At 45.4% G+C, this 26,080-nt stretch overlaps 1 long non-coding RNA gene across 1 annotated transcript; it reads right to left on the bottom strand.

Moving 5' to 3' along the window:
- Window positions 1–8,793: 8,793 nt before the first annotated feature.
- On the bottom strand, window positions 8,794–12,309 carry LOC143526867 (uncharacterized). The gene is made up of 3 exons (XR_013133970.1): window positions 12,163–12,309; window positions 11,683–11,794; window positions 8,794–9,588 (listed from the first exon to the last, which is right to left on the bottom strand). It is a non-coding gene; the product is annotated as an uncharacterized LOC143526867 (long non-coding RNA).
- Window positions 12,310–26,080: the final 13,771 nt, after the last annotated feature.

Genomic DNA, 26,080 nt, shown 5'->3' with positions numbered 1-26,080 from the left:
CAGAGTATTGTTTTGTGCCCCAGACAAAGCAGGGGCTCGGCTTTCTTGTTTATTTAAATACAAATCTATTGTGTGACTTGCAAAATTAAATTTCTCTTCTGTTTTTGTTTGTAGTCAGCGTATTTGTGATTTACGCAAGAGAAACCTCATAAGAGAACCCTCACAGGAGAGCCCTCATAAGAGAAACCTCCTAAGAGAACCCTCATAACAGAAACCTCACAGGAGAGCCCTCATAAGAGAGCCCTCATAAGAGAACCATCATAACAGAACCCTCACAGGAGAGCCCTCATAAGAGAACCCTTATAAGAGAATCCTCACAAGAGAAACCTTATAAGAGAAACCGATCATACCTTCACACTGAGCACACATGAGCTCTTCCTCTGTTTTCCATATTTTTTTCTTAGGTTTATGATTGGTGATGTAGTGATTTAATGTATGTCTGCTGTCTCATCTGTCCGCTCTTTGACTCTAGCCTGTTCTCACTGCATTTTCACCCTGCGTATGGATCCACTTCTGTCTGTTCTTGCACTAGAAATACTTTGCTGGAGTGACTACATGTTTTTCGAGCCCCAACCTTGTGACTGTAACCTTTTATTGGGTCATGCAATTTTATTTTTAATCAATAACTGTAAGTACAGTACAGTCAGTAACTGTATGTACAGTGTTGTCGTAACTATCATTATTATTATCATTAGGCCTTTGTGTAGAACAGTGGTGCTCTTGCGTAAGAGCATCCACACCAGGTTTAGTGAAAAGGAAGGAGTTATGACACCTGGCCCACTCAGCCAGCACACACACACACACACACACGCACACACACAAACACACACACACACACACACACACACACAAGCACTAAGTATTCACTCACCTGTAAGACCAGTATGTTTGTATACACACATACCCAGATTGTTTCTAAACTGCTCCCCTACATTAAATTACCTTGTTTATTCAGATCCAGACACTGTTTACTGTTTTAGTTTAAGTGGTAAACTCATGTCAGCTTTAATCCTTTTCTAACCAATTCACTTTGCTTGTTCACTTGTTTATATTTACAGTGATTACAAAAGAATTCTCAGCCAGAACACATTTAGTTTTTTTTTATTTGTTTCTCACATTTGTGTCAGTTTGTTAAACAAGTCAAAAGTGATTTAACAGCTCTAAGCAGCATGGCCTAGTCACTTCTGCCCAGTTAGCATGAGATTTGTAGAGGGCGATCTCATGAGATGTGCTCATCTCTTCCCAGATCAAGCAGCAGCAGCACTGATGTATTTTAAGCGCAGCGGTCTGTGGACGCAGGCAGAGAGAATGCCTACCCAGGGCCCTCACCCCCTCCCAGTGTCACAGTCTGGAGTTCCTACTCCTCCAACTCCAGCCTGGCCAGTCCCTGCCCAGAGCTCTTCTGGAAGTGGGAAACTTCAGGAGACCACAGCCTAGAAAAGATGTGCTAGAGAAGAAGGCAAATATTTGTTGTGAAACCTCTCTCTGTTTCTTTCTCTTTCATAACTGACCACAGTGACCAGAGAAGGCCTAGGGTCAAAATCTAGTCTGACCAAAACTCCAAATATAATAAACAAGGCACAAATATGGCACTCTCTGGCATTTCCGCATTCTGAAGTTTGGAAATTAGACAGTAAAAGCACATTTCTGAGCCTGTGGCCTTTGTAATTTTACAAATTGGTATGACACCAGAAAGTTATGGATGTGTGGTTCAAATGCATGGAAATTTGAACCTGATGGAAGAATCAGCAAGCAAATAAACACATTGTTTATTTCACCTTGTTTACGTGTCAAAAGCAGAAACGGGCAGATGTTTGGAAAGGCCAGATTATTTACACGACGAGTCTCCACCTTGGGTAATAATGCACCTCCCGTGCCTTGTTCACTCTGCGGACAGTAACCCGACCAGGGTCCAGTAACGTCCGGGCCGACGTGTGTGTCCCTGAGCCTATCACACATGTCCAGTTTTGAGCCACCACATGTGGCCCCAGATAAGAGGCCATTAGAGGGTTGTGTGAGGCCCGGTGGTCCCCCATGGAGGTGGACCTGATCTCGTCTACTCTCACCTCATACATCACATGCCTATCTGTGGACCGAGTCTCTCTGCTCTCCCATGGGGTCACATGTACATGTGACCTTCTGGCTGCCCATAAACCATGCGGCACAGTAATCTACACTAGCCTGCAGGCTGGGGCGGCTCTTTGATCATCCTCCGGAGAACAGGAGCAGGACGAGGCCTTCTGCTACAGCCCCGAGCGTGGAGAAGAGAACCGTACACTCCAGTCTGGCCATGTGTGTGAACACGCAGAAAACACTTCCTCCATTCACACAGCAGGACTTTCATGCGACGTCAGCACACTCGTAGCCACCTACACCGTTTCTCGGACTGTCGGTTTGGAATCTAGTGAAAAACCTGTTAACAGCTGGATTCCCAGTAGCCAGCGGCCGGTGTGAGGACAGATCGGGACCCTGGAGTTCAGTGTGTGGGAGATTCCTTTACCACTCACAATGTATTCCCCCCAATACACCCAGCTGACCATGGACCACCAGGCTTGGATTGGGTTTTATTGTAAATTCACATGTTCACTTGGAGAAAATGTGTTTACATTAATGTGTCAATGAAGTGTCAGACTTCATTAGAGTCTGCTAAATGGAGAAATTTCTCTATTCTTTTTCTTTTATATACCAAGATAGATAGATAGATAGATAGATAGATAGATAGATAGATAGATAGATAGACTGTACATGACTGTGGATTCGGAGATACACATATCTGACTGAGAATGTCACAGCTGAGCAGACAGAGGGAGAGACAGAGGGAGAGACAGAGAGAGAGGGAAGGGGAGAGGGTGAGAGAGTGTAAAATATAGAGTGTGTGAAGGAGAGTGTGAAGTGTGAGAGAAAGAAGTGTGAGAGAGTGCATGTGAAAAAGTCAAAATGAACAGAATGAAAGGGGGAGAGAGAAAGAGAGAGAGATGTGGTTGTAGGTGATTAGATATGCATCTGTTGTGCAGTGTGATGCGTTCCAACTTGCATGGGGGATTCCCACCACAGCACCACCTGCTGGAAGTAGTCAGACTGTCAGAAGTTGACAGCCCATATCACACACACACACACCCATACACACACACACACACACACACCACTTCTCCTTTGTGATGCTGATTTCCACCATTCTGTAGTTCATCTCCCTCAGTTCTGCTGTCACTCTGGTCTGTTCTCCCGAGACAGCCATGTCCAATGCAAGACAGAGAGACAGTTTGGATTTGCCCTCCTGGAGAGAGACAGGCCAAGAGCTGTCTCCCTGCACCAGCAGGATGCTGGCATGTCCAGCCTTGGTCATTTATCAGTGACTGGAGTCTGTCTGGAGCTCAGGAGGACCAGCCATCTCCGTGTCCAGGGCCATGTGTGCAGGACACCTCGTCCTCTTTTTGGACCTTTAAAGACTTCCACTGATGGTCAACTCAGGCATCCTTGTAACATATTCCAAGGAGGACATTCAAAAATGTCTCCTAGATCTGAGGAGGGTTAAATAACCTGTGGAATCTGAAACATTGGCAATAGTGTATGTGAGCTTGACCAAAGAGACAGTCACAGATGGAGCTCATGTTCCTAGTGTAACAGGGATAGTTAATGTTGCTGATGTAGTCGGTGCTGCTAATGTAATGTAATGTCATTTTGGTATAGTTGATGCAGTTGGAGTGGTTGGTGTACTCGATGCAGTTGGTGTAGGTGGGGTAGGTGGTGTATTTGGTGCAGTTGGAGGAAATTGATGTAGTTGGAGTACTCGTGATAGCTGATGTATCTGTGGCATCTGACATCACCACTGGTGAGTAACGCTATGAGCCTCTGTGGAGCGTCTGAGCTGTCAGACTGCTGTCCTTCATCCTTTTACTATCTTCATCGTTTGTAGGTCCTCTGAACCTGGTCCAGTGTTCCGCCAGCATACTCTTCCTCACACAGAGGCAGGGCTGAACTCTCCCCTGCTCTTCTCCCCTCTGCCCCATGAACTCTGACCTTCAACACTCAGGAGACAGGGCTTACAAACCAACACAAAAGCTCCCCTTGCTCTGGTAAACCCAGCCTCTTTCAGGGGAGCTTAGATTATGCCTGTGTGGACAAATATTGGACTGTCAAACCAGAGGCAGCAGAGACATGAAGAGACATGTTGTGACTCATGGGCTCATGGGGGGGAAAGGCACTTTGAGCCAGGATCAGTCAACAGGAGCTCCCACAATGGTGTCCACAGTAGGCCATTCCAGGTTGGACATCTTCTTTCTTCTTTTCATTTTTTTATGAACCAACTTGTTGTTGAATAGAGGAAGCTAGCGGGCAAGCTGCCATGTTCAGAGCTCCAATTACCCACCAGATAATAAGAGTTTATGGCCTGGTTCCTGATTCCCCCCCTTCCTCCTCAATGAGCACCTTTTTTTGAGTTGTGAATGAAAGAGCATTACCTCACTCTGTCCCCGGAGGACACACTTCACTGGCTGTCGAAAGTGAAATGAAACAAAGTGAAATGCCCACGTCAGCAAATTCATAAACAGAGCAGAGAGTGTGTGAGGTGAGCATGCACACCCTGGTTTTAAGTTCTGGATCAACAGAATCTCTCATTCTCTCTGCATCTTTTGTCTGTCTCTCTTTCTATTCGTCTCTTTCTCCATCTGGTAGCTTCCAAAAATGGCACAAAGTGTATCAAGAAGGAGCATAGCATGCAATGTTTGTTGAGTCACTGGTGGGTGAAGAGAGCCTCCATAGAGCACTCCTCAGAGCACTCCACAGAACTTTTATCTGTGTACTCCCCAGAACACTCCACAGAGAGTATGCCTCAGAACACTCCTCAGAGCACTCCTCAGATCACACACAGAGTTTAATAATGAGATTCAGCTGCGCACACCGTAGGTTTCCACGTAGCTGCTCCAAACACAAGGTGTTGGCAGCACTGGTCCTTTTGATGTTACCTTACTGTGGAAATGGTCGTGGTATGAACATTCGTATGACTGGACTTCGTTGACATGCAAATCTGAGAGATTCCAGAAGAGAGGAGTGAGAGCACTGCACACACAGTTAAAGGAGTGAAGACAGGAGGAACACTCTTCCTGCTGAGACTCACACACATGGGCTTGACATTCAATAACAACAATGTACTGTAAACAGCATAGGATAAATCAGAACACTGATAATTAGAGTTCATTAGAATACTCTGATAATGAAAGTTCATTAGAACTCTCTGATAATGAGAGTTCATTAGAATGCTCTGATAATAAGAGTTTATTAGAATACTCTGATAATTAGAGTTCATTAGAATACTCTGATAATGAAAGTTCATTAGAACACTCTGATAATGAGAGTTCATTAGAATGCTCTGATAATAAGAGTTTATTAGAATACTCTGATAATGAGAGTTCATTAGAATACTCTGATAATAAGAGTTCATTAGAACACTCTGATAATGAGAGTTCATTAGAACACTCTGATAATTAGAGTTCATTAGAATACTCTGATAATGAGAGTTCATTAGTATACTCTGATAATGGAAGTTTATTAGAACACTCTGATAGTGAGAGTTCGTTAGAATGCTGTGATATTGAGACTTCATTAGATCGCTCTGATACTGAGAGTTCATTAGAATGCTCTGATAATTAGAGCTCATTAGGACTCTCTGATAGTGAGAATTCATTAGAACACTCAGATAATGAGAATTTATCAGAACGCTCTGATAATTAGTGTACCTCAGAACACTGATAGAGTTCATCAGAACACTCTGAAAATGAGAGTTCATTAGAACACTCTGATAATGAGAGTTTATTAGAATGCTCAGATAATGAAAGTTCATTAGAACGCTCAGATAATTAGAGTTCATTATAACACTTTATTCATTACAATGAAGCAGCCTATTCGATCAAGTAAATCTGAACACTCCATTAGTCGTAATGCTGTTTCATAGCCTGCAAAGTCAGACAGAGGGGTTAGTGGTAATATAAAACCATTTCTGTCAAACTAAGGAAAACTAAGAAAACAAAGTAACAATGTGTCTGTGTGTGTGTTTATGGGGGCTCTAAGCTTTGTGTCTTTGTGGATGTCACTTATTAGCAGCAGGAAGAGTGAGAATCGTTCAGCTCTCTCCATGATGAGGGGATGAGAAATATCCCCAGCTCTGCCCCAATAATTCCAGCGGTCCATGTGAACACACCCAAACAGGCCCCACTTGGTATTGTATGCACATGCTGTCATTACCCCCACGTTTACACAAAATAATAACTTCAGGGCGGGTGCAGGTCATTAAAGCACAATCGAAATGTCATGTTTAAAACACAAACTAAACACACAGGCAGGGAGGAGCAAACCTGCAGTCACAGGTCATTCATCAATGTGACGACCCTCCTTTATGTTAAACCACAAATAGATTGGTGTTTGCTTTTTTTAAAGTGGTAGGGGACCATTAGTATCAGAGACCTGATAAAATGAAAATCAGCTTAGAGTGTCTTTACTCTGACATCACTCTTACTTTAATTCCTCACACACACACACCACAATCCAATCCTATTGCAGTGAAGGAAGTAAGTGTCATCTGACCCAGATAGCAAACAAGTAATGACCCAATTGTATTTTCTATTTTCTCCAACTATACCGTCACAGAATGTCAGTCATGCCTGTCTGAACCTGGCTATCAGAACACAACCTTTTATGTGCCTAAAACTGGACCAGCGTACAGTACACTTTCCAATGGTCCATGCTAGCTCAGAATCATCTGCCACTAGATTTTACAGTTTCCAGATTTTCCAAGTTACAAAGCACTTGTGTACCAGCTCCTAAAGCCTATTCTGAAGGTCAGTAGTGTCTTCTCTCTCTTGTCATAAACAAGGAATTAGTCAGAAGAGTAAATATAGACTCCAATGTAAGCAAATATTCCCTCAAAGACTCACAGAGCAACAGCACGTTAGCAACAATGGAGAGTAACAGCGAAATGGAGTAATGGAGTAATGGACAAATGGGGTAAAAACGTAACAAAGAAATGGAGTAATGGATCATTGGAAAAATGGGGTAATAGAGTAATTGAGAAATAGAGAAATGGAGTAATGGGGTAATGGACTAATAGAAAAATGGACTAATGGAGAAATGGGAAAATAGGTTAATGGGGTAATGGAGAAATTGGGTAATAGAGTAATGGGAAAATGGGGTAATGAGGTAATGGAGAAATGGAGTAATGGAGAAATAGGGTAGTGGGGTAATGGGGTAATTGAGTAATGGGGTAACTGAGTAATGGAGTAATAGAGAAATGGAGTAATGGAGTAGTGGAGAACTGATGAACACAGCCATGAGGGACGTCCAGCTCATATGTCTCCTTAAACACGTCCATGGATAAAGCCTCGGGATTCCATTATCTGGGGCAGAATAGGTTACTCTCTGACAGCATGTAGTGTCTGGATTTTCAATCGCTTCAGCTACAATCTGTTGTGATGGTGACTCTGTTCCACACACTTTTGCTTTCCCTGTTCAGGAGCCCAAATCCTGATGCCAGCAGGGACACAGCCAATCAGGAGGGGAGATGCACACAAGTCTGTGTGAACATGGAATTATTAGTGAGATTACAATGAGATGCACACATGCACACACTTACAAAGCACACCACACAGACCCATGCAAACTCTCCCTCCTTCACACACACACACGGCTTTACAAAGTCAATGCAAAACAGAAATCATTAACACACACTAGTACACATTTCATTTTAAAGGCATCAAGGGTTATAAAAACAAGAACTTTGACAATCTTGTACAACATGTCCAGAGACTAGAGGGCAAAAACTGTCCATTTCGATTTCAGGTTGTGTCTAAATGAATCCATGGGGAGCAGAATGGGAGAATGTACTGTGACTCACTGTGCTAACACCAAACACACCAGTACTCTCCACCACCCAGATGCTTGTGCCATAGAGCAGCTCTGGATTCAGACACAGCCTGTATGATCTGAATCAATACATACCCTGTCTGTTCTGGATGTATATATAACCTGTCTGTTCTGGATCCATACATAACCTATAGATTCTAGATTCATACACCCCCAATGGATTCTGGATCCATATGTAACCTGCTGAGGTACCTCAGAGGTATAAAGGAGGGACCCCCCTCACTGCTCAGCCAAACACAGACATGAAGCAGTCCTGTAGCCAGAAACACTCTCCCCACCCTCTCACTCTCCCCACCCTCACACTCTCCCCACCCTCACACTCTCCCCACCCTCTCACTCTCCCCACCCTCTCACTCTCCCCACCCTCACACTCTCCCCACCCTCTCACTCTCCTCAGCCTCTCTCTCCCCACCCTCTCACTCTCCTCACCCTCACACTCTCCCCACCCTCACACTCTCCCAACCCTCTCACTCTCCCCACCCTCACACTCTCCCAACCCTCTCACACTACCCACCCTTACACTCTCCCCACCCTCACACTCTCCCCACCCTCTCACTCTCCCCACCCTCTCACTCTCCCCACCCTCACACTCTCCCCACCCTCTCACTCTCCCCACCCTCACACTCTCCCTACCCTCACTCTCCTCACCCACTCTCTCTCCCCACCCTCACACTCTCCCCACCCTCACACTCTCCCTACCCTCACTCTCCTCACCCACTCTCTCTCCCAAGCCTCTCATTCTCCCCAGTCGCTCACTCTCCCCACCCTCACACACTACCCACCCACTCACTCTCCCCAGTCGCTCACTCTCCCCACCCTCTCACACTACCCACCCACTCACTCTCCCCACCCACTCACTCTCCCCACTCTCTCTCTCTTCCCTTTTCTCTTCCCCTAGCTGACTCTCTCTCCTCAAATCTATCGCCAATTTCCAGGCCTGAAATTACAGCATGCTCAGAGCTTGAGGGTAAACATCTCTTACAGTAAAAATAAACCGGGAGATGGAAGAATAAAATACAGGCTCAAGAGGCCGAGGATGAGAGCACATTGGCAGGGACTATTTCAGGACTCTCTCTTCAGGAGTCTCTCTTCAGGAGTCTGTCTTCAGGAGCCTTCCTGCCTCTGATTACGGCTGCATGTCTAACTCCAGTACTTTGTGGCATGCCTTGTCTATGGGTGGAGTGATCACCTTTGATGTATTTATAAATACGGCTTGTGCTGCTTGTGCTAAGGAAGACGAGCCCTAAGTGATATTTGGGATCACGGGGTGTAATTATTTAGGAAAAGCTGCATGTTTTCCCTGACACCACAGACGAGAGTTTTAGACGAAGACACGAGGGCCAGCTCAGTGTGGACTTTCCCCCGAGCCTGCCGAGATAACCGAAGGGCTCTGAGGGTGTAGCGCACACATGCCCTCACTCATTATCCACTCTACCCCAAGCAGGGTTCTGGAGGTCTGAGGGGGAGCAGTCTGACAGCTGTTCACAAAGTCCAGTAAGGAGAGAAGAGGGTTTGTGGGTAATGCAGCCCCTCCTGCATGGCCCTGTGGTTCATCTGGGTTGCTATGGTGAAGTGATGATGCTCAACAGAGTTCCTGGTCCGTTTTCTGTAGTGGAGGCCAAAAATGTCCGTGTGGTCTTTGGCCTTCAGAGCTGCACAGTAGGAGATGTTGAAGCCCTGAAGCAAACACATCACACTGGATTAGTTTAATAGTTAACGTGTGTGCATATGTGTGTATGTGTGTGTGTGTGTGTGTGTGTGTGTGTGTGTGTGTGTGTGTACTCTCAGTGGGAGCATGCTGAAATTACTCTCTGAAGACTGCCTTCTCCTGGCATCCCAGAGGGACAATGAGGATCAGGAGATCAAAGTCGCTACAGTTGTTTGTGGCTGAAGGTGGATCTTTGAGCTGTGAGATCATCCATTGTGTGGTGTGCAGTGTGACAAGAGTCCAATGAAACAGTCAAGCACATAACTGACCACATGACTCTACAACAGCATGAGGCCCAGGAAGGTGTTTACTGTGTTACATATTCTTTCAGTCTATCATCACACTAAGAGATCCAGACTCACAAACCACAAACAAAGAAACAAAAACTTAGTATTCAAAATAAGAGCATGAATCCCTATAAATAATCTAAAGACATTTAGCTTTGCAGATGCTCATAAATCTGCTGTGAGACCAAGCTGTGACTAAACTCTACTGGTTTTGTTATGGGAGGAACAAAACTGCTCAATACAGAATACACACACACACACACACACACACACCTACATAACCAAGAAAGCCAAGCCACATCCCAGCCAAGAGGGACGGGGGTCAAACATGGCCTGTTAATAACAGCTACTCACTATTCACACATCATTACTGAGTCAAGAATCTGAAATGCACCGACACCTTCCACAGCACATTGGAGCACTGAGGTTCTCGTCTACACTGGAGCACTGAGGTTCTCGTCTACACTGGAGCACTGAGGTTCTCGTCTACATTGGAGCACTGAGGTTCTCGTCTACATTGGAGCACTGAGGTTCTCGTCTACATTGGAGCACTGAGGTTCTCGTCTACACTGGAGCACTGAGGTTCTCATCTACATTGGAGCACTGAGGTTCTCGTCTACACTGGAGCACTGAGGTTCTCATCTACACTGGAGCACTGAGGTTCTCATCTACACTGGAGCACTGAGGTTCTCGTCTACATTGGAGCACTGAGGTTCTCGTCTACACTGGAGCACTGAGGTTCTCGTCTACATTGGAGCACTGAGGTTCTCGTCTACACTGGAGCACTGAGGTTCTCGTCTACACTGGAGCACTGAGGTTCTCGTCTACATTGGAGCACTGAGGTTCTCGTCTACACTGGAGCACTGAGGTTCTCGTCTACATTGGAGCACTGAGGTTCTCGTCTACATTGGAGCACTGAGGTTCTCGTCTACATTGGAGCACTGAGGTTCTCGTCTACATTGGAGCACTGAGGTTCTTGTCTACACTGGAGCACTGAGGTTCTCATCTACATTGGAGCACTGAGGTTCTCGTCTACACTGGAGCACTGAGGTTCTCATCTACACTGGAGCACTGAGGTTCTCATCTACATTGGAGCACTGAGGTTCTCGTCTACACTGGAGCACTGAGGTTCTCATCTACACTGGAGCACTGAGGTTCTCGTCTACACTGGAGCACTGAGGTTTTCATCTTCACTGGACTGGTGAGGTTTTCCCACACCACACTTGACTGGTGAGGTCTTCTTCCACACTGGAGCGGTAATGTTCTTCTCCACTGCTTCCCTGATGGGGCCAGACTGGAGAATGAGGGGATCAGGGTTGTTGCAGCTGGATCTCTGTTAGTTCTTGACAGCACAAGGCAGGCAGTTCTAGTATATCGCTGCATGTGCAGACTGTCAACAGCAATGTGACTGTATATATATAGTAAAGCATTTGTATGTGCAGTCAGCCTCCAAAGATGATTTACGAACAACATAGTTATTTCTATCCAATCTATCTCAGTCAGACACCATAAAATTATGAAAGTGTAGTTCATGAAATGGAGACAAGGGTAACTTTGCACAGACAAGTTCCCAGCTATGTAAAACTGTATACACACACACACACACACACACACACACACACACACACACACACATACAATAGTTGCATTAACTAAGCTTTCTTTTCATCTGTAGGGTGTGTTTCCTCTAGGCTGAGTGTGATGAATTAAGCACTGTGCTCAGAAGCAGGTAGCGAGTGAAATGCATCATGGATAATTTGGCATTGTCGTGACTACCTTTGTTCTTCAGTGTCTGCCGTCTCAGCTCTTCCACTCATAGGTGATAAATCATGATGTATTTATCTTTCCTCCGCTGGTGAGATGATGGGTTTGGGTTTGTCTGTTTCACCTACTGAATGAATTGCCAAGACATAGAAAACTACTTCAGGAGCATGAAAATCTCAGAGTGAGGCCCTCGACTACCTTGCTAGAAAACCCTCTTCCTCCCCATGGGATTGACACCAGTCACGACGAATCATTCAGTGTCAGCAGCCGGAGCTCTTTATTCTCCACCTCTGAGCAGAAATATAACCCTTACGACCCGCCCACTCTGACACGTGTCCTGAAAAGACTCCGCCCACGGTCCTCCTCGCCACTTAGTCATGTCCACATCTCCGCAAACATGTTCACAGATAATTTCCACAATGCTAAAATAGCAGCTCAGCTATATATAACTACACTTGAGTAAACAAAAAAGTCATCAATTAGGAAACCCACAGACAATTTGCTCCTTGTTCAAGCGAGACTGCTGCGGCTCCCGAGAGGAACAGTAACATCAGGTCTTCATGGTCTTCAGCCACACGATGCTGTTGCTGGTCTGCTGTAATTAAATGAACATCATCCAACCCACCGTCAAAGAGCAGAAGCACACTCATCCTAACCAGACCTGCGAGCTCGAGAAGAAATTTTTGAGGAGGAGTACCTTCAGGAGTGTTTGTGGAGGAGTACATTCAGGAGTATTGAGGAAGAATACATTCAGGAGTGTTGAGGAAGAGTACATTCAGGAGTGTTGAGGAAGAGTACATTCAGGAGTGTTGAGGAGGAGTACCTTCAGGAGTGTTGAGGAGGAGTACATTCAGGAGTGTCGAGGAGGAGTACATTCAGGACTGTTACATTCAAGAGTGTTAAGGAGGAGTACCTTCAGGAGTGTTACATTCAGGAGTGTTGAGGAGGAGTACATTCAGGAGTGTTACATTCAGGAGTATTACATTCAGGAGTGTTGAGGAGGAGTACATTCAGAGTGTTACATTCAAGAGTGTTAGAGAGGAGTACCTTCAGGAGTGTTAAATTCAGGAGTGTTGAGGAGGAGTACCTTCAGGAGTGTTACATTCAGGAGTGTTGAGGAGGGATGTTTGGATAGCTCCTTCACAGTCTGACATGAATTGAGTCCGACTCACCAGCACACACTCTAACCAAGCAACACACAGCTGGATTTGTGTGAGAAATGGACAACAGAACACAGAAATGTAGACGCATGTTCATCAAACCCACAGATAATGCTGACAGAGGGAGGAGAATCTGTGTCTGACTCAGGTTGCTGCCCCTACAGACACCACCCAGTGTCAACACTCCTCCATTAAAACCTGTTATCCCTCTGTCTTGTCTTTCTCTTCTTTGTCATTATTGTTCTCTCTCTCCAGTGAAACATGAAGTGACAGGCAGAGAGAGTCAGACCTGTAACCGTGGTGATAACCAGAATTGTCAGTGTAACACATTGGATGGCATTGTCACTTTTATCCAGGGTGACTTACAGATACAACAGTTATATATCAATATAACAGTTATACTGTACATGTAACCTCTGGGAATCAAACCCAAAGTTGTCACAGTCTCCTCTGCAACCCCTCTGTTTTTTATTTTATTTCTTGGTTTTTGTCTTTGTCTACCTTTATTTTGAAATACCTTTTTGTGTCTTACTTCATGCCCCACCCTTGTTCTTCACCCCTTCATCATTGCTGTCAGGTGTGTTTCATTTTGGTCCTTACTTAAGTCCTGTGTTTAGGCTCTTGTATTGTTAGTGATTATAAGTAGCTCTTTGTAAGCTGTATGGGTCCCTGCTGTTCCATGGTCTCTATGCTAAGCCTTCATGTCTCTTCTGTTCTGTGTATTAGTGTCTGCTTTTATTGTTAGTTGGTTAATGTTTGGTTTGTCTTTGTATTATATCAGTGTGTTTTCTGTAGTGTTTGTAGTTTTCTTAATAAATCATTCAATAGTCTGCACTTACATCCAGCCTCCAATACTGGACTGTTAGTGTTTCTAGCCCCATGCTGTTAATGCTCCAGTGGACCAGGTGGTGGCCAGGTCTCTTACAGTAGGGAGAGTCTGACCTGTTACTGCAGGGCAGGGTTACAGTGGGCATGATCTCACCACTCAGTTCTGAAGAGCAAAGGAACTGCTGTTGACCGGCTGCTTCAGTGCTGGGAGTCGGCGTGAAGGCCCCTTGTCTCTGATTTTCCGCCCTGATTGGTGAGAATGAGGACTCGCTCTGCTTGGCCATGGTGGCGTGGCCTGCCTTCTCTCTCCACAAATCAACCACTAACAGAGGCTGTGATGTCATTGTACATCTTTACAGGGGAGACGAGAAGGTTATCGGCTCTCCTCACCTGGCGCAGGACTCCTGCATTTAATTATGCACAAATTCTCAAAGGACACACAGACAGTGCCACTGACAATGGTGTCACTCAGTTGGTGTGGTGTGGACGCTACATTAGCACGCATGGTTCAACTTGTGAACTCGGTGAACTTACTAAACTCAGACCAGCCCACATGAGTTGGGTTGAAGTGGGCTGGATCAGGCGTGTTAAATCAGAAATAACACACTAAACTCTGGATTACCCTTGTCCACCAGAAGCCTCACAAATGTGTGTGGGTTACTGCTGTTCTAATGTAATTTCTACAACACGATAATCAATTTCCACAGGTTTCAGTGTGGATTATAAAAAGGAAGACCCAGTAATTAAGACATATAGATATGCTCTATTATGTCACACCGAGGCCAAAAGAGATTTATCCTTGAACTCCCTAAGCCTAACAAACTGATATGCAATGAAAATATTGCAGGGAGAAAGATTTAAAATTTGTTCTATGCAGTTGAAATGTCTAAGCCACTGGGAGGACTCAGCAAGCGTGTGCAGACACAGAGGACAGTGTTGGACAGGTTCAGAATCAGACAAGCAGACGCACAGACGAAGAAATGTAGATGAAAACAGAGCAAAGGCGTTTTGACAGCTAACACAGCTACAGGGCTGGAGAGGAGGAGAGGGACTGTGTTCAGACTGCGTGTTTGGACGGATAATCAGCCCACGTTATAGAGCAGCAGCGTAATGAAGGATCCCTCTGCTGAAATGAGAGTGTATATGAACTCAGCGTCTGTACTCAGCATCAGTGACATGGAACCAGAGGTGTCAATTCCAGGTTCAGAAAGTAAAAGTCCTCACCAGGGTTTTGCTCAGGCTTCCTGGATTGTGTTGATTCCACTAATTTTACCTGGATTGCACTAATTAGAAAATGTAACAAGCTTGAGCAAAATCCTGGTGAGGACATTTACTTTCTGAACCTGGAATTGACACCTCTGCATGGAACTAAAGAAGTCTGGTGTGACTGCAGTGACTGAGGTGGATGGTGAGTTCAGCAGGGAGGAGTGTGATTAGTCCACTGAGTCATTCACACTCTTCAATCACCTGGCCACACACACTTAACACAGGATCAATCACCTGGCCACACACTCTTAAAGCAGGATCAATCACCTGGCCACACACTCTTAACACAGGATCAATCACCTGGCCACACACTCTTAACACAGGATCAATCACCTGGCCACACACTCTTAACACAGGATCAATCACCTGGCCACACACTCTTAACACAGGGTCAATCACCTGGCCACACACTCTTAACACAGGGTCAATCACCTGGCCACACACTCTTTGGGCACTACACAGCTACACCAGACTACACTCACACAGCAGTAGCCTGAGCTGCAAAGCAAAAGCCATTCACATGCAACTACAGAAACCTGGACGCTTCTTAATTATGGCTTTCTTTGATTACTGACCTCTGTGTGTGTGTGTGTGTGTGTGTGTGTGTGTGTGTGTGTGTGTGTGTGTGTGTGTGTGTGTGGCCGTATACTGTGTTGTGTAAACATTGCCCTGACAGCTCTGCTCTTGACTCTGAGGATTAAAGTATACTGGTGAATGTTGTCCTGTGATACGGGTGTACCTGAAAGGAACTGTGTATGAATGTGTGTGTGTGTGTGTGTGTGTGTGTGTGTGTGTGTGTGTGTGTGTGTGTGTGTGTGTGTGTGTGTGTATGAATGTGTGTGTCTGTTTGTCGACAGAACAATCATACATCAGGGTCGTTTAAGGTAAGTCTATTCATGAAGCACAATGAGATGCTTTAATATACAATGTAGAGGTGACGTCACACAGCTGCCTGTTTCTTCCCACCACACAGGCTGAACGGGAGAGTCTCTGAGGAGCCAGAGAAGAGGAGACAAAGGTCAGAGCCAAAGGTCAGAGGTCTCAATGACACAGAGAACAATCCGCTCACTTCAAAGCTCTTGTAGCACATAGTTGTATAATGGAATATCCCAAGGGCGTGGATTATAACTCATCTGTACGTGGAGTGTATGTCAGAGAGTTAATGTCACAGCTGTGTGAGAGTTAACACAGCTCAAACGTCTGTGGTTTGGGCTCTCACATTGCACTTCTTCCCGTTCTAGCCGTGATCTGCTGCAGGCAATAAGAAGGGATGGTAGACCCAAACATTCCAGCTATTGTCATGCTGAGGTTCCTAAAACACAGTAATGATGGTAATTTAGAGTAAGGGATGTAATATTGTCCCAAATACTGGAATGAGCTCCTAAAATTGTACATTACTGCTCACCCAAGACCTTACGCGGGTTTTCCATTTAAACTGGTGAGAATCTGTTCTCTACTGGGACCAGTCAAACAACTCTTGGGTACAGCAGCATGTGTGGTGGAGTCTGAAACACTTGCCCCTCCCAGGGGCATTATTAAAAAGAGGAGAGATTTCACTAAGCCCGCCTTCAGTCCTCAGACAAAAAAAAGAGTGCAGATTTGGGATTTGGAATCTGCTTGCTGCTAAGCAACGTGCAGGTGAGGTTACGACCTCTCGCTGCCTGCCATGGACACGCTGCAGGGTTTGGGTTCGTACTTGATGGGGTGCTGTCTCACTCCCTCACTGCTGGACAGCTACACGTGTGGCTTTCTCTGGACATGAGGAGGCTGGCAGACCGGTACTTGGACACAGACCTGGGAGACAGGGAGGGGAGACAGGGAGGGGAGACGGGGGGGGGGGGGGGGGGAGACAGGGAGGGGAGACGGGGGGGGAGGGGGGGAGACAGGGAGGGGAGACGGGGGGATAGGGAGAAGAGACAGGGAGGGGAGACGGGGGGGACAGGGAGGGGAGACAGGGAGGGGAGACGGGGGGGGACAGGGAGGGGAGACGGGGGGATAGGGAGAAGAGACAGGGAGGGGAGACTGGGGGGGGAGACAGGGAGGGGAGACGGGGGGATAGGGAGAAGAGACAGGGAGGGGAGACGGGGGGGACAGGGAGGGGAGACGGGGGGATAGGGAGAAGAGACAGGGAGGGGAGACTGGGGGGGGAGACAGGGAGGGGAGACGGGGGGAGACAGGGAGAAGAGACAGGGAGGGGAGACGGGGGGGGGGAGATGTTCATGGTGGCAGCTTTTAGTTAACCTGGTGTATAATTTTGGGATCGAAAAGGAGCGTGACAAGAGATGGATGAATATGCACAGGAGAGAGAAAGAGAGAGAGAGGAGAGAGAAATAGAGAGAGAGGAGAGAGGTTACAAAAACATAATGACTCAAAGTAAGGCCACATCTGCACATGTGCTTAACTGACAGATTACAGTATAGGCAAAAAAACTTTGATAATTTTCACATAGAGACTCTCATCTCCCCCTAGTGGTCCCAGCCGGAATGACCGGCCTTGTTGCGCTGGATCACCACTCCTAATCCATGGTGTGTGTGTGTGTGTGTGTGTGTGTGTGTGTGTGTGTGTGTGGGCTGGAGCTCCTGTGTGGAGTGCAGGTGGTTGTCAGCACACAGCTGGAGCCAGTACAGCCCTGGGGGGTGAAGGTCCCGGGGGCCTCTGTCTCCTCCCAAATATGACTGGGAGGATGGAGCTGTTGCCGGGGGCGATGGTCTGGTTTAGACAGGGAAACCCCCTCTTTTGTGTCAAACTCCTCTTCTCTGTCGTGGAATTTTGATGGTGTCAGCAGCTGAGATGGACACTCATATCTGCGACTCCAGTCGAAGTCGCACTTAAGTTGCCTACAAAAAGACTTCAGACTTGACTTGAAACTCGTCCCTAATGACTCTCAACTCAGACTCGTCCAAAATGAGTTGTGAACAATAAGAGTCAGTCCATTATCCAGGCGCTGTGTGTGAAACTTATAGAAACTTTGTGTGTTTATTTTGCCATTATTCTTTACTTTGCTTTGGTTATTTGGGACGCAACCCCTTTTCTCGTGTCAGCTTATGGCAAGTGAGAAATCGGAGAGAAGCATCAGTGTAAACATACGAGGCTACACCTGGAGTACCGTGCGAGGAGCCTTTGGCTACAGGGAGATTAAAAATCCATGGACAAAACTGAAGGACACAATATGTAAAGAATGTGGGAAACAAATTAAAGACACTGAAACACCACATAAGCCACACAAACTTCATAAGCACCTGAAAACACACCCAGATTGGTTGTTTAGTTTACATTAGCCACTTAGCTGTCAATACTGCTAATATATATATTTAAAAAAATTCTATCTCTTGTCCCTAGCCTGGTATTGACTTGACTTGGACTTGTATTTTGCAACTTTTGAACATATCTGAATGATCTCCAGCAGCTGGTAGAGCCTGACTGATCTCCAGAGAAAGGACCATCTCCAACAAAAGACCTTTAAACACATACCTGACCCAACTTTAGAGAAATGTAGCTCTCTGTCAAGTTCTCTCTCTCTCTCTCTCTCTCTCTCTCTCTCTCTCTCTCTCTCATCAGTACGTTATCATGTGGAAGTGTGTGTGTGTGTGTGTGTATGTGTGTGTGTGTGTATGTGTGTGTGTGTGTATGTGTGTGTGTGCCATGTGTGTGTGTGTGCCGTGTGTGTGTGTGTATGTGTGTGTGTGTGTATGTGTGTGTGTGTGTATGTGTGTGTGTGCCGTGTGTGTGTGTGTGTTTGCCGTGTGTGAGTGTGTGTGTGTGTGTGTGTGCGCCGTGTGTGTGTGTGTGGGGGGGGGGGGATGATCTACATGAACAGGCTGCAGCTCCTCCAGGCTCCTGTGGAGGTGCTTCCCCGGACCACCTGTAATCCCTGCTGTCCCATAACGCCAACGTCTTGCACCTCACTACCTCCCAGACTGTCGGAGGCAAGCTTGACTCGGCCAGGAGGAACAGAAACCTCGTGGAACCCTGCCAGAGGGGAACAGTGAAGACCAGGGTGGTTCTTTGTAATCACACCTGGCCTCGCGTTTCCTTCACACAGAGAACAAGGCAGGAGACCTTCTGCCCCTGAGCACTTTAATGCTACAGTACAACTAAGTTAACTCATCACCCATCTGGGGAGCTGAATCAGCTGTTGGACGGGGCTCTTGGCTGCCGGGACTCCTGCTCACTGTCAGAATTGGTTATGACACCAAATGCCTTAGAATCTGACTGGGTGCTCGGTAGTGACGACAGCTTGACATCCTGTTTCTCACACGCCTTCGAACCGCAACTTATCATAATATAATGCCATCGTCATGGCTGTGGCATGTGCTAATGAAAGCTCTAACATAACTCTTATGTTATAACTCTTGCTACTTGATCTTGTAAAAATTTACTTCTGCAACAAAAGTGCTGAGTTTTTTAGTGCAGTGATTTAGCGGGAATGACAGACATAGACAGCCGTATATCTGCCGTCCCGCACGGAGTTGTTCACGGAGAACCGAGCTGTTGTAAATCTCTCCACGCACGAGGAAGACTCCTCAAATACTCAAACAACTCAAATCAAAAACAGAGTATGACAAAAAAAACTGCAGGCGTGCACGCGTGCACGCGTGCACGCGTGTGCGTCCTGGCCTGTCCCCCATCACGAGTGACTCTTTCTGTGAGGCCTCCAACGTCCACTCTCTTCAGCACTGTGTCTGAGTTGTATTGCCTGCTAGCTCTCTGCTTCTCCTAGGAGAACTCCGAACAAATTTCCCCCCTTGTCAGTTAGAAATATACACAAAGTATCTCAAGAACGACAGCAAGCAACGGGCCAAGCGTTTAGGACGCCACGCCTGCCCTGGGGCGGATGCCTAGACAAACAGATGACGAAGGGAAGGTGAGCTCCTCCCTGGGCGGCTGAACCGCCCCCACACAGGGCTGCTCTCCTAACCCCTCGCATGGTTTCAGCTCTGGATCAGCACACACCACGGTGACATCATGCCCAGCGGAGGATTACGGGCTCTGTCAGTGCAAATCACGCTTAGTGGCAACGCTAATCACACTACCAGCAGGAGAGCTGGGAAGATAATGATGACTAATCACACTGACAGGGACACGCTGAGCCAATCAGGAGAGTGCTGGTCTGTTGAGGCAGAGTGAGTGGGTTCATTGAGGTTTTATCTCCTTTACTTTTGGCCAGCAAGCCGAGGGGCCTTGGTCTGACCCTGCAGACAGGCGCAGGCCTGAGTTTTGCCTTTGAAATGGCCCCGCTGTTTGTTCTGTTAGATGAAACACAGCCGAGAGAAAGCAAGGGGCACTGACCAATGGCTAATGATTTACACTGCACAGGTGCAGAGCAGGGGCTTGTGGGAACAGAAGCAGAGGTTCCACCGAGAGGAACCAGAGACAGCGCTCTAGAGAGGGGTCACAGGGTCAAGGTAAATAAGTAAACAAACAGCAACTAGTGACCATGAAGTGATATGACGATGAAGTTGTTTCATCATCAAAATCATAATAGGTCTGATGGAACTATTGTGATAGGATAGGATTACTTCATAATGTGACTGGTAGCTTTAGTCTAATCAGTGTAAACCATGATTAAAATGCTTTACAAATACAGGGATCAAAGCAAGCTTGACCCAAGCCTGGTCCAGGCTTCTGTGTCTGCCGCTGTGGCCGTGAAATGGAAATAAACATTGTAGTTGTTGATGTAGGAGTGAGTGGCAGACGTGCACAGTACTGTATGATAGACCCACCGGACGGGTGGTATAACTTTAGCATGCACTTCCTCTTCCATTCACCAAAATCACCCTTATGGGTCTTTCTACACACCTAACAGGCATCTTAATGCTCTAATGGACACCCTGTTTTCTCTCACTGGTCCTACAGACACAGATGTCTGTGAACGGGCTCACATAGGTAAGCTCTGCTGTTGGTCCTGCGTTTCCTGTGCCCTGCTGCCACTGGTGAGCCCAGCACTACACAGTTCCTGGCTCTCGAATGCTAAGACTGCACAGAGATCAGCTGTGTTTGCTCTGAGGGTGGGGGCCAAAACATCACAGGGTCTCTGCAGTCTGATAGTCATTTATTTCCTGAGATTTCCCAAATAGTTTCACTGTGTGTTTTTTGAGTTAAAACAATTTAAATTGGTTTTTGGCAGTTATATTGTCATTGCAGTGTTTGGTAGAAATAGTTTAAATATGATGTAATACAATGCTAAGCTCTTTGCTACCATATTTACATATGAATTAAGAGCCTCTGAGCTTGTGTAAACTGTCCTGTTTTCTGTCCTGTTTTTTAATTTTGTCAAAGAAGAAAGAGAGATGGAGGGAGAGAGAGAGAGGGAGAGAGAAATAAGAGAAAGAAAGAAATAAATGAAAGAGACGAAATCCACATTAAACTGCAGAGCAATGTTAAGTTTTCAGTTTTCAAATTCCATTAATTTTATAAGCATCACTGCACTTGGAACTTTCCTGGTACCAACAATACTTGAAACAGTAAAGGAAAATCTATCCGTAATAACATATTGGCTACAATACCCACAGCATTTATCTGCATGTTCAAGTCTTTCTGCCTGTACAGTGACATATCGTGTGTCCTCTGTTTGAGAGGCAGTACTTCTCTCTGAGTGCTGCGCATTCTTGGATAAGTTAGATGACATGTAAGGCAGAAGTGTAGTCCCACGTTCACAGCCCATCTGTCTGCAGGATCCTACATCACCCACAATTCCCCAGGTGCCCACTCACAGGAGCACTGCGGTCTGTCAGCCCAGACCAAGCGAGCGGAGCACCGGTGCCAGCTCCAATCCATTGTCACCTCGGTTCGTTCCTTGCGAGATTATCCCACAGAAAAGCAAACTGTGTCTGGGCAGCCCAGAGAAACACTACATCTGTTCATACTCAGATTTTTGTTTGTTTTTGTAGGTTATGACTGTGCTGTGCTGAATGTGTTGGTTGTGCAATGTGACAAATTCCATTAAACAATGAATTCATTAGAAATGTAAGAGAACTTTCTAGAATTTCGCCTGCTGCTGTCAGCGCAGAGGTGAACCAGTTGTCTTGTAAAATAACATGAGCTCTAATGTGCTGAGACACTCACTTTCTGCCTACCCATTTTCACCCTGTCTACACCAGACACTGTCTATGTTACAGTCTACACCAGACATTGTCTACGTTACAGTCTACACCAGACACTGTCTACGGTACAGTCTACACCAGACACTGCCTATTAAGAGCCACAGGTCAAGACAATGCAATCAAGACAGAACACCTTCATGCATGGTCAAATCCTGAAATGGTGATCCAGACTGCATGTGGAGATCCTCCACTCTCTTAAATAGGTTTTCCACATAGCTGCACAATATTTCCCATGGCACTAACAGAGCTCTGGATACTACAGATTTCCAAGTTCACCAAATCTGTTGTATTATATTGAGCAGAATGTTACTGCTGAAGTATAAGTAACGTGAATATTTACATTGTATGGCTTTAAATGAAGTGGAGCTGTTTCCCAGTACTGTTCTGCGTTAAAAATATAGCATCTGCTGTCCTCTAGTGGTGACATGCTTGAGTTGCACCTTAGTTGCCTTTCATTTAATGAGTATGTCTTTGTTCTCCATTTGTAAGTGGACACAAATAAAAAAATAAATAAAGCTAAACAGAGTAAAAACAAACAAAAAAAAAACACCAAAGAAAAAACAATAACAAATATAATCTTACAACCGTATACGTCAGATTAAAAGCTTCACTTAAACTTGTAGTGTAGTGAGTTACACAGCTCTCTCTCTCTCTCTCTCTCTCTCTCACACACACACACACACACACACACAACTGGAGGACTACATGAAACCTTCAGCCAGACTGAACACCTTCAAACACATTATACCTAAATTCACAAAATGGATCTACATGGGCAGTACACTGTCATCATACTCTTGTTCAAGAAAGACAACTTCACTGTATGTCTGATTCTGAACCCGGTCGTGTTAAATAACCTGTGCCTTATGATCAAATCAAATCAAATATATTTGTATAGCGCTTTTCACAACATATGTTGTCACAAAGCGCTTTACAGGATTTGTAAAGTTAGCATGACTATGGGTCCAAAATGACACTATTATGACACTATTTAACTGGAAGATCAAGTGATCGTTATGCACGTGATTCATCTCACGTCTTTACCGATGGTCTTCAGCTTCTCTTCACCACACCAGATCATAAGTTTGCTGAAAAATCTTTAACAGACACTCAGAAGATTCACATTCATCAACAGCTCTGTGAACCCTCTCCACCACACCTTTGATTCCGAAGACTGTGGTTCACACCAGTCGTACCACACATGCTTACGTACTGATATAAGTAACCATGTTTGTGGAGTTTGGAGGTTCAGGACCAGAAGCAGCCCCCAGGGGGCAACAGTGAGCTACAAATACAGCTCCCAGTGCTGCTTTTGGCTCCCTCAATCATCAAAGGGTAAATTGGAGGCCACATGACATGATGATGTGAAAGTCACACTTCCTAGGATGTGGTAAAACAGCAGAGGCTTCTGTAAATCACGATGTTTGTCTACGTTAATAAACACCCACTCATCACCCACTGTACAGGAACATTTGTTCATTAGAAATACATTATAGACTGTAGTCCATTTGTTGCCATGCAATTATTGTTCACTGTTACTCCAGATCTTCACCAGTGGTCAGTTTATGAGTCTGCAGTGCCACTGACATTTGTAAGAATCCCATCAGCTGACCACATCAGAGTCACATTCGTCAGTCATCCTGGAAACTCTTGGGCAACATTAATTTGCATCAGGCGTAACTGTACACTATATAAAATATAAGACAGGTGTTCCTAAAGTGTGACTGAGATGCAGGATCTGCTGCTCACCTAAAGCTCTGCACCATGCTCTCCTTCGGGACTGGACAGTGTTTACTGTATGCAAACTTTACTGTCGATACGATAGGAGAGGTTTTAGCTGGAAGGCAGGAAGTGGCAGCATCAAGTGGCTAGTGAGATAAAACAATCTAGGGGTAAAGAGAGACCAGTGGGTAAGAGAGAACAGCAGGAAGAGAGATACCTGCTTCCTCAGGCCAGGTGAGGTCTCACCTGCAGCTCCTGCTCATCGTCAGGAAATGCACGTTAGCCAGGTGCTGTCTAATTTATGAAGAACTTGAGGACTGGTCACAGCTTCTCTTTGGATTTGGGTTCCCTTCCCTTGTTCTTTAGCTGTGTGGTATAGTGTACAGGGGTGAGGGTGTGTGTGTGTGTGTGTGTGTGTGTGTGTGAGAGAGAGAGAGAGAGAGAGAGAGAGAGAGAGAGAGAGAGATAAGGAAATAGTAAAAGCAATTATCTGTATGGGAGAGAATGAAGATTTTGCAGGAAAGAGATTAGAGACGTCTGTTTACACTCCTCCATAATTTTCCAAACAGCAGACCGAGTTTATCTCATCATGCAAGTGCAGGCTGATGCAGACTTCTACACACGCTCTGGAACTGGATTGTCCAGGAGTCACGCGGTCACTGGCAATGCATAATAAGACATTTTCCACTGTTACTTAGTCGCATAATCATGACCAAGATTCAGTTAAGGTCATGAGAACAAGCAAAGACCTTTTGTTAAAAATAATAGTTTTGACAGCTGTTGGTATAGGAAGTACCAAAGGACCATGACACCAGGGGAAAAACAGAAGTTTAGAATGAAAGAGAGTTACTGTTTAAGTTTCTGACTGAGTGAAAACTGGACTTGGCCCTGAAATTGCAAATCCAGCTATGTGAAGTACAGTGGGGAACCGTCAGGGCCCTCTACGCCCTCTCAGAGGGCCTAAAATATTCTTAAAACATAAATATATATAATATAAATGTATCCAATTTTATTTTATCTACTTACAGTTTGACAATTGACATCTAAACAATTACAAAAATATAAGCAAATAAATTATTCACCCGTGTCCATTCAATCTGTGTTGGAAAGTGAGGTGTTAAGTGGAAGCCTGTGAGCCTGTGTCTCCCCCTATCAGGACTGTGATGCCCGCTGTTCGTTTACAGAGGGCCTGGTAGTTATAATTCAGCAATACCAGTTTCAAATGACAGCGAAATTGACCAATCATATCTTCCCTCTTAGTGGGCGGGCTTAACTGTATGATAATTTCCGCCCGCTGTGGCGACGCTAGCTGTCGTTAGCGTACCACCGCTAGCTAGTTTCGATTCAGTCCTTTGATGTCCTCGTGCGCGTTGTTTACATATTCCGCTCCCGAGAAACACGGAGCTGTGAACCTTATTTTGTTGGAACCTTATTTTGCTTAAGAAGTTATCTAGTACATATGTTATTGTTTATTGCGTTTTTAAAGCTGTACTGTCGTCTCAATTTTTAAAATTTTTTTTTATTGCAGTTAATTAGGAGAGGAAACGAATCATTTTCGGGGGTGGGGATGGGAGCGGTCCCAGGTTTAATGGTCACGGTTCGCTACTGGTGTAAGGAAATGCAGGCCTACTGGTGAAGTATCTGTCAGTCAGTCTAACTGCCTAAGGTGTTGTAGGAGTGCTCACCTGTGATGAAGACCCAAGAATAGAAGAGCAGAATATATAGCAGTATATAAATATATAAAGCAGTTTGAATTTTCATCTCGTGCAAGTTGCACATTAAAGAGAAAGTATAAAGATAAAAATATAATCACTTTCATAAATACCGATTAACGTTGTTTGGTGGTAAAAAAAATTTTTACTGGTCCGATTACAACCCTGAACTATCAGGTCCAGTTATAAATCAGGACAAATGAGAGTGGTAATCAGACTATTGGAGACTCCAGAACGGTAATCACACTACCAGAGACTCCAGAGTGATAATCAGACTATTGAGTGGTAATCAACCAATTAGACACTCAAACGTAGTAATCAAATTATTAGAGGCTCCAGAGTGGCAATCAACATATTAGTGACTTGAAAGTGATCATCAGATTATTAGAGACACAAGAATGATAATTATACTATTAGAGGAGTGTAAAGGCCTGGCTCTGACATCATATAAAGGAGTGAAAAGGCCTGACTGACATCATATAGAAGAGAGAAAAGGCCTGACTGACATCATATAGGGGAATGAAAAGGCCTGACTCAGACATCATATAGAGCACAGGTGTCAAACTCAAGGCCCGCGGGCCAAATGTGGCCCGCCGCGTCATTTTATGTGGCCCGCGAG

This window comes from Brachyhypopomus gauderio, chromosome 1, assembly GCF_052324685.1.
Source record: "Brachyhypopomus gauderio isolate BG-103 chromosome 1, BGAUD_0.2, whole genome shotgun sequence".
Classification (NCBI taxonomy): Eukaryota; Metazoa; Chordata; class Actinopteri; order Gymnotiformes; family Hypopomidae; genus Brachyhypopomus; species Brachyhypopomus gauderio.
Note: the sequence above shows the minus strand (reverse complement) of the source record. Positions and strands in the feature narration are given on the sequence as shown.